This window comes from Salvelinus namaycush, chromosome 19 (genome assembly GCF_016432855.1).
Source record: "Salvelinus namaycush isolate Seneca chromosome 19, SaNama_1.0, whole genome shotgun sequence".
Lineage (NCBI taxonomy): Eukaryota > Metazoa > Chordata > Actinopteri > Salmoniformes > Salmonidae > Salvelinus > Salvelinus namaycush.
Window position 1 is genome coordinate 43,729,290 of NC_052325.1, and position 10,209 is coordinate 43,739,498.

The following is a 10,209-nucleotide window of genomic DNA, read 5'->3' on the forward strand; positions in this document are numbered from 1 at the left end:
TTAAGTCAAAACTGTAACCAAGCCAACATTCAATGTTTTCTTAGTAAGCAACTCCAGTGTTTATTTGGCCTTGTGTTTTAGGTTATTGTCCTGCTGAAAGGGGGAATTTTCTCCCAGTGTCTGGTGGAAAGCAGACTGAACCAAGTGTTCCTCTAGGTTTTTGCCTGTGCTAAGCTCTATTTATTTTCTTTTTATCTTAAAAAACTCCATAGTCCTTGCCGATGACAAGCAAGCTCATAACATGATGCAGCCACCAACCATGCTTGAAAATATGCTTGAAAATATGAAGAATGGTACTACTGATGTGTTGTGTAGGATTTGGCCCAAACATAACACTTTGTATTCAGGATATAAAGTTAACTTCTTTGCCACATTTTTATTTTATGTTTTATTTTATTGTCTTACCGCAAATAGGATACATGTTTTGGAATATTTGTATTCTGTATAGGCTTTCTTCTTTTCACTACTTCATCCATTGTTGATCCATCCTCAGTTTTTTCCTATCACAGCCATTAAACTCTGTAACTGTTTTAAAGTCACCATTGATCTCATGGTGAAATCCCTTAGCAGTTTCCTTCCTCTCCGGCAACTGTGTTAGGAAGGACGCCTGTATATTTGTAGTGACTGGGTGTAATTATACACTATCCAAAGTTTAATGAATAACTATGTTCAAAGGGATATTCCTTGTCTGCTTTTTTTACCCATCTACCAATAGGTGCCCTTCTTTGCAAGGCATTGGAAAGCCTCCCTGGTCTTTTGTGGTTGAATCTGTGTTTGAAATTCACTGCTCGCCTAAGGGATCTTACATACAATTGTATTTGTGGAGAACAGAGATGAGGTAGTCATTCAAAAATCATGTTAATCTTAAACACTCTTATTGCACACAGTGAGTACATGCAAATTATTATGTGACTTGTTAAGCAATTTTTTTCTCCTGAACTTAGTTAGCCATGACATAACAAAGGGTTTGAATACTTATTGACTGAAGACATTTAATCTTTTCATTGTTTATTCATTAATTTGTAAATCCATAATTCTACTTTGACATTATGGGGTATTGTGTCTAGGCCAGTGACACTAAATCAAAATGTAAATTTCAGGCTGTAATGCAACAAAATGTGGAAAAATTCAAGGGGTGTGAATACTGTACACAACACAATGAAAACACATATATCTGTTTGGATTCTTCTGAGAAATGCGCCATTCTCAGATAAAATTAGACAAATAGAGTGTTGCGTTTACGCACTGAAGGTAGGTGAGGAGTCAAACGCAGGAGAGCAGAGATGCCAGTGTAGCATATATTTTAATAAGGGCAAGTCCAAAAACTCGCTACAGTACAATACCCCAAAACAACGCCCAAGACAATGGGAACTAACAGTACTCCCGTAAGGCGCAAAAACATAACGCACCTTTCTATAATAACCACACGCGAAATACACTGAGGAAAGCCTCCACAAGCAACAAGAAAAATAATCCCGCACAAACCTAAGCGGGGAAACAGGGGTAAATATACACACAAAAATGGAAGCAAATTAAAACCAGGTGTGAATGAACCAAAGACAAAACAAACGGAAAAGGAAACATGGATCGGTGATGGCTAGTAGGTCGGCGACGCCGACCGCCGAGCACCGCCCGAACAGGGAGAGGAACAACCTTCGGTGGAAGTCGTGAAATAGAGTCCATCACTTTATGTCTACAGTACAGTAATACCAGCTGAATTGCAGCGGAGGAAGATAAATAAAGAAATAAAACCTCTATGGTAAATAAGAAATGAGAGGTATCTCTAATGTACTTGCAGTTTTTTTTTCAATTGCTTTGGCGCAATTTTCACAAGTATGTGGTACATTTTCACAACTCAAAACAAATCACCAAAAAGGCAGTTTTTTCAAAACTCTGATGACATTTGCAATGGACTAATAAGTACAACACACAAAATCACACAGTCACTTTTTCACCAAACTTAATTTAGAAATACAGGTGTCACATTACAATACATGTTTACATAAAGTAATTGCCTTTCACAATTAGTTTTGACATGATTTTCTTCTGATTTTTAAAATACATTTTACTATTACTTAATCTGACTGCTCTTAATTTTTAATCACTTAACCGTTTGGTAAACCTAAAGATTTTATACTGGTTTGTCCACTACAGATTTTGAGAATGACATAATGAAAATGTATGTTTGTAAAGTCTAATTATATAAAGTGTAGTGTACTATGCCTATTATATAAAGTGTAGTGTACTATGCCTGCATACTGTAGTGTACTATGCCTATTATGATTTTACTTCACAGTAAGTAAAACTGAGCCACACAGGACCACTACAATACTGTAAAATACAATCCATGATAAGAATACAGTGTCATGACTCTCTCTCCTTGGTGAGAATCAAAGGTGCCAGATCAGGGAGTTGGGCCAGTTTGATGACTTAACAGCCGGTCATAAATAGTTTGCAGAAACTCTCCCTCTGGCTCTCTAGTACGGGAAGGTAAAAATCCCATTGTTACAGAGAGACTTTTGCTGCCAAAAACTCTAACATCCAAAAGTGGATAATGGAACAATATTTCTAACATAAAGAATGTGGAAAATGATCAGTGGGGACTTAAAGAATAATCCTGTCACATTGTTTTTTATTTTGTGATGTCGTTAAGGATGGTATATCAAAGTAACTCTGAAATTGTACGCGTCCTATGTATCAGGTTTACATCTAAATGTTGTGAAAAAGTGGTCCTAGAACTTTGACTAAAAACACGAGGGGGGAAGGAAGACAATCCCCTCTGATACAACTGTTGGTACGTCTGAAGTATCTATTCTAATGAAGCTCTACTACTAAGAAGGACATTGTGACCTCTGGTGGACAACCAGAGCCTTACATCGAGCCACTTCCCATAGACGGATCAATTGGTTTCAAGAGAGACGACAGAGAAAGACATCTACGCGTAAATATATATTCCATTTCTAATCCGAATTAGCGGTGGTTAGGGTGCTAAGTATTCTGGTTACTGTGAGCATAGTTTCCAAATGTATGTACGATAAGTTGACTCTTGTTTGTCTCTCCCTCTCTTTATCTTTCCCCACCCCTTTCCATTGTGTATCAAGCCGCCATATCATGTCAGTCCACTAGGGACTTTTATCTCATGTAAGTGTGTATGGGTATTCTGTGTTATTATTTAGTTAGTTAGTAAATACATAATTAAGCCAACTTGTGTATTGGGCGATTCATCAATTAGGGCTAGGGTTCTTGCAGATCCAAGGATTATGCGACATTCAGAATGAGACTGATGCGGTAATAATTAATAATTGACTGTTATTGATGTAAGAGATATCTATATATCTTTTGAGTTTAATTCGGGTGATGGTAACTCGTTAAACAACTTCTTCCGTGGTGCCCCAAATTCCTAATGAGTTAATTGTTATATGATTCATTTAATAGAGTAACAATTAAACATAGTAAGTTGCTCAAATAAATAACAATCATCAGATTAATGATAGTCACGTCACGACAACAGGTGGAAGGTGTATGATTGCCATCCCCATTAGTGTGCCACCCTTCTCCAGGCCATGGATGAGGCCACGCAATGACATCAATCTAAATCTATGTGAGGCTTGGATTTGCAAACGAAAAGGTTTTTCCCCAGGTGCATGAACAATGAGGACATTTACTGCGATGTCGATGAGAACCTATGGCAAAATGCTCTAGACCGGCTTGATGCAAACTAGTGCCTGCAAATTGTTATGTTTCTTTCATTTCTTTCATTTTCTGCATTTGATTACAGTGACCTACAGTACCGGTCAAAAGTTTGGACACACCTACTCATTCAAGGGTTTTCTTTATTTTTACTATTTTCTATAACCTAGAATACGAGTGAAGTCATCACAACTATGAAGTAACACATATGGAATCATGCAGAAACCAAGAAAGTATTAAACAAATCAAATTATATTTTATATTTGACATTCTTCAAAGTAGCCATCCTTTGCCTTGATGACAGCTTTGCACACTCTTGGAATTCTCTCAACCAGCTTCATGCGGTAGTCACCTGGAATGCATTTCCATTAACAGGTGTGCCGTGTTAAAAGTTAATTTGTGGAATTTCCTTCCTTCTTAATGCATTTGAGCCAGTCAGTTGTATTGTAACAAGGTAGGGGTGATATACAGAAGATAGCCCTATTTGGTAAAAGACCAAGTCCATCTTATGGCAAGAACAGCTCAAATAAGCAAAGAGAAATGACAGTCCATCATTACTTTAAGACATGAAGGTCTTAAAGAACTCTGAAAGTTTCTTCAAGTGCAGTCTCAAAAACCATCAAGATCTATGATGAAACTGGCTCTCATGAGGACCACCACAGGAAAGGAAGACCCAGAATTACCTCTGCTGCAGAGGATAAGTTCATTAGAGTTACCAGCCTCAAATAAATGCTTCACAAAGTTTATGTAACAGACACATCTCAACATCAACAGTTCAGAGGAGACTGCATGAATCAGTCCTTCATGGTCGAATTGCTTCAAAGAAACCACTACTAAAGGACACTAATAATAAAAAGAGACTTGCTTGGGCCAAGAAATACGAGCAATGGACACTTGACCGGTGGAAATCTGTCCTTTGGTCTGATGAGTCCAAATTTGAGGTTTTTGGTTCCAACCGCCGTGCCTTTGTGAGACGCAGATAGGTGAACCGATGATCTCTGCATGTATGGTTGCCACCGTGAAGCATGGAGGAGGTGTGATGGTGTGGGGGTGCTTTGCTGGTGACACTGTCTGTGATTTATTTAGAATTTAAGGCACACTTAACCAGCATGGCTACCACAGCATTCTTCAGCGATACGCCATCCCATCTGGTTTGCACTTAGTGAGACTATCATTTGTTTTTCAACAGGACAATGACCCAAAACACACCTCCAGGCTGTGTAAGGGCTATTTGACCAAGAAGGCGAGAGATGGTGCTGCATCAGATGACCTGGCCTCCACAATCACCCAACCTCAACCCAATTGAGATGGTTTGGGATGAGTTGGACCGCAAAGTGAAGGAAAAACAGCCAACAAGTGCTCAGCATATGTGGGAACTCCTTCAAGACTGTTGGAAATGCATTCCTCATGAAGCTGTTTGAGAGAATGCCAAGTGTGTGCAAAGCTGTCATCAAGGCAAAGGCTTTGAAGAATCTCAAATATAAAATATATATTTTTTGGTTACTACATGATTCCATATGTATTATTTCATAGTGTTGATGTCTTCACAATTATTCTACAATGTAGAAAATAGTAAAATATAAAGAAAAACCTTTGAATGAGTAGGTTTGTCCAAACTTTTGACTGGTACTGTATGTTGTAATTATATCTGCACAATATATTTTTTGCATCAATGATTGTGAAAGATATCCTCAATGATCACACCTTTGATCACACGTTGGTTAGAGATTGACATTTTATTTGACATTTTTGTCAATTCTGATGTGTAATGGAAGTGTATTGCCTAATGTAAAAAACAGGGTAATGTACTGTAATTTGCAGTACTGTAGCATATTGCATTCAAAGGGCAATTTTGAAACATTTATCTTGCATTTCTCTGCTATCGGATTGACTGGTTGTTAAAACAATTCCATTGATAAAATATAATGATGTTGTGTTTTGGTAATTAAATCAATGTTCTCATGGTATTTCACAGTTTTGGATCAATGGTTGTGTGGTGAAAGATGTTTCCACACAAATTGAACGCACAATAAAAGCTTTTGTATGTAAGACCTGCTGTGTTACAAGTGTTACCAGTTTGGAGTTTTGTACTTTTGAAAATTCACCACGTTCTTGAGAAAATAGCACCAAAGCTGTGTTTACTGTTCAACATCCCTGAATGTGCATCTACAGCTGTGGAAATCCATCTCACTAAGATGCCAACTTCAATAGAATTCATAATGATTGATGGCATCCTTTATATAGAAGAACCCACCATCTCCCCCACTGGGAACTCTCAGATGAAGTGCTCTTGAGTCTGATCATGTGTCTGTGTGTGTGTGTGTGTCTCTCTCTCTCTCTCTCTCTCTCTCTCCCTCTCTGTGTGTGTGTCTCTCTTTCTCTCTCTCTCTCTCTCTCTCTGTGTGTGTGTGTGTGCGTCTCTCTCTCTCTCTCTCTCTCTGTGTGTGTATGTGTGTGTCTCTCTCTCTCTCTCTGTGTGTGTGTGTGTGTGTCTCTCTCTCTCTCTCTCTCTCTCTCTCTCTCTCTCTCTCTCTCTCTCTCTCTCTCTCTGTGTGTGTGTGTCTCTCTCTCTCTCTCTCTCTCTGTGTGTGTGTGTCTCTCTCTCTCTCTCTCTCTCTCTGTGTGTGTGTGTGTCTCTCTCTCTCTCTCTCTCTCTCTGTGTGTGTGTGTGTGTGTGTCTCTCTCTCTCTCTCTGTGTGTGTGTGTGTGTCTCTCTCTCTCTCTCTCTCTCTCTCTGTGTGTGTGTGTGTCTCTCTCTCTCTCTCTCTCTGTGTGTGTGTGTCTCTCTCTCTCTCTCTCTCTCTCTCTCTCTCTCTCTCTCTCTCTCTCTCTGTGTGTGTGTGTGTCTCTCTCTCTGTCTCTCTCTCTGTGTGTGTGTATGTCTCTCTCTCTCAATTCAATTCATTTCAATTTCAATTCAATTGACTTTATTGACATGGCAAGTTCATTATTACTTACATTGTCAAAGTATACATCGAAAAATAAAAATCAAATATATATGTATATATATACAAAATATATATATATTTATATATAAATAAATGGTGGGACCAACAGTAATAATAATAGTAGTAGTGGACATGGGATCACCATTAACAACAACTACAACAACAATATTAATCAGAACAACAATACATTAAATCAATGGTAGTAGACCAGTGTCAATATGACTTGAGAAGACATATGACCTGGTATGAAAGACAAAACAAAACAAAGCTAAATGGGAAATATTATCAACATTACTTTGCATTTTTCACTGGCTGTCCCTCAGGTTGTGGCAGGAGGACACATATTTGGCTGCCAAAACTGCACATTTTGGCTTTTCACCCAATAAATATTTGATTTTTTCTTCATCTTTTATAGTTTCAAATTCTTTGTATTGAGTTATAATTTTGGGAAAGAAATATGCTCTTAGGTCTGAGTATTTGTCACAGTGTAGTAGGAAATGCACCTCTGTCTCTACCTCTCCCCTGGAGCAGAGTGAGCACAGCCTGTCCTCTCTGGGCAGCCAGGTTTGTCTGTGACGACCGGTCTCTATAGCCAGACTGTGCTCACTGAGTCTGTACCTAGTCAATGTTTTCCTCAGTTTTCTATCAGTCACAGTGGTCAGATAGTCTGCCACCATGTACTGTCTGTTTAGAGCCAAATAGCATTGAAGTTTACTTAGATTTTTTGTGGTGTCTTTCCAATAGGTTATATATTTTTCTTTTTGATTTGTGATGATTTGGTTGGGCCAGATTTTCTGAGGGCTGTCCCGAGGCTCTATGGGGTTGGTTTGGGTTGGTGAACTGAGCCTCAGAACCAGCTGGCTGAGGGGACTCTTCTCTGGTTTCATCTCTTGACATTGTAGAGCTGTGTGATGGAATGTTTTAGGGTCACTTGTTTTTAGATGGTTGTAAAATTTGATGGCTCTTTTTTCTATTCAAATGAGGAGGGGGTATTGGCCCAATTCTGCCCTACATGCGTTATTTGGAGTTTTTCTTTGTACTTGCAATACAGTCTTGCAAAACTCTGCATGCAATATTTCAGTTGGATGTTTGTCCCATTTAGTAAATTCATTATTAGAGAGTGGACCCCATACTTCACTGCCATATAGAGCAATTGGTTCTATAACTGATTGAAAAATTTTGAGCCAGATTCTAATTGGAATTTCAATTTTGATGTTCCTTTTAATGGCATAGAATGCTCTTCTTGCTTTGTCTCAGCTCATTCACAGCCTTGTGAAAGCTACCTGTGTTGCTGATATTTAGTCCTAGATATGTGTAGTTTTTGGTGTGTTCTAATAGAACTGTGTCCAAATAGAATTTATATTTGTCATCCTTATTTCCCGACCTTTTTTGGAATATCATTATATTAGTTTTTTTTAGGTTAACGGTCAGAGCCCAGTTCTGACAGAACCTGTGCAGATGATCTAGGTGCTGCTGTAACCCCTCTTTAGTGGGAGACAGCAGCACCAGGTCATCTGCGTACAGCAGACACTTGATTTCAGTGTTGTGTAGGGTGATACCAGGTGCTGCCGATTCTTCTAATGTTTTTGCCAATTCATTAATGTAGATGTTAAATAATGTTGGACTTATTGGGCAGCCCTGTTTCACTCCCCGCCCCTGAGAGAAGAAGTCTGTTTGCTTGTTGCCAATTTTAACCGCACATTTGTTTTTAGTGTACATTGATTTAATAAAATCATATGTTTTCCCTCCAATACCACTTTCTATTAGTTTATAAAAAAGACCTTCGTGCCAAATTGAATCAAATGCTTTCTTGAAATCTACAAAACACGAGTAGATTTTGCCTTTGTTTTGGTTAACTTGTTTATCAATTAGAGTGTGGAGGGTGTAAATGTGGTCTGTTGTACGATAATTTTTTAGAAATCCAATCTGGCTTCTGCTCAGGACGTTGTGTTCGTCAAGGAAATGATGTAGTCTGCTATTTATAATACTGCAGAGAATTTTCCCCAAGTTGCTGTTAACGCAAATTCCTCTGTAATTATTTGGGTCAAATTTGTCTCCATTTTTATAGATTGGTGTGATCAATCCCTGGTTCCAAATATCGGGGAAAATACCTGCAGTGAGGATAATGTTGAAGAGTTTGAGTACCGTAATTTCCGGACTATAAGCCGCTACTTTTTCCCACGCTTTGAACCTTGCGGTTTATACAATGACGCGGCTAATTTATGGATTTTTCCCGCTTTCACAAGATTCATGCCGCCAAAAAACTGAGCACCGTCACATAATGTGACGTAAATCGAGCGCGCTCAAACTTCCCATAATTCTGATTACGGTAGTCATTTTGTCACCCTCATCATGGCAAAGACACGGAGAAATTGTCACGTTCCTGACCTGTTTTTCCTTTTTCTTGTATTTATTTGGTTGGTCAGGGCGTGAGTTGGGGTGGGTTGTCCATGTGTTATTTTTCTATGTCGGGTTGTTTGTGTTTGGCCGGGTATGATTCTCAATCAGAGGCAGCTGTAAATCGTTGTCCCTGATTGAGAATCATACTTTTTGTATCTCGTGTTGTATCTCGTGTCTGTATTCGGGTCGTTTCTCTTTTGTCATTTTGTTTCGTTAGTGTTCCGTTTATTTGGTTAATAAATAATCATGGACACAAACCACTCCGCATATTGGTCTGATCCTTCTCGCCTCTCCTCCTCGTCCGAGGAGGAGGATTACGCCGACCGTTACAGAAATGCATATGATGCAGCTTTCAATTTGAAGGCGATCGATCTGGCTGTTGGAAAAGGAAATAGAGCTGCTGCACGGGAGCTTGGCCTTAATGAGTCGATGATAAGACGTTGGAAACAGCAGCGTGAGAAACTGACTCAGTGCAAAAAGACAACAAAAGCTTTCAGAGGAAAGAAAAGCAGATGGCCCGAACTAGAAAATGAGGCTTGGATGACAAGTGGGGAGAAATCCTTCACTAAAACGGGCCGCATGCGAAGAGCAACTTATGGTCAAGTCTGCCAGTGGGTCCTGACAGCGTGGAGCATTGTCAAAAAAAAAAAAAAAAAATCCACTATCATCAACGGGTTTCGAAAGGCTGGACTGCTGCGTATTGAAGAGGGCAGCATAAGCTCAGCGGGGAATTTGCCTCCGGATGAAAGTGACGAGAGCGACAATGAAAACGATCCAACATCGGATGAAGCAATTCTGAGGCTATTCAACTCCGACACCAAAGGAGATGACTTCAGTGGTTTCAGTGCACAGGAGGAAGATAGTGACCAATGACTTTCTTGGTAGGCTACTGTTTACTGCTATTTTTTTTAAATTTGTTACAAGCCGTGTTTCGTTAAAGCCTATTTATTTTTGTTACAAGCCGTGTTTCGTTTAAAAAGCCTATTTATTTTTGTTACAAGCCGTGTTTCCTTTAAAGGCTGTGTAAAGTTCATTTGTTTCAATGTACGGTAGGCACCTGCGGCTTATAGACATGTGCGGCTTATTTATGTACAAAATACATATTTTTTTTTAAATTCAGTGGGTGCGGCTTATATTCAGGTGCGCTTAATAGTCCAGCAATTACGGTATA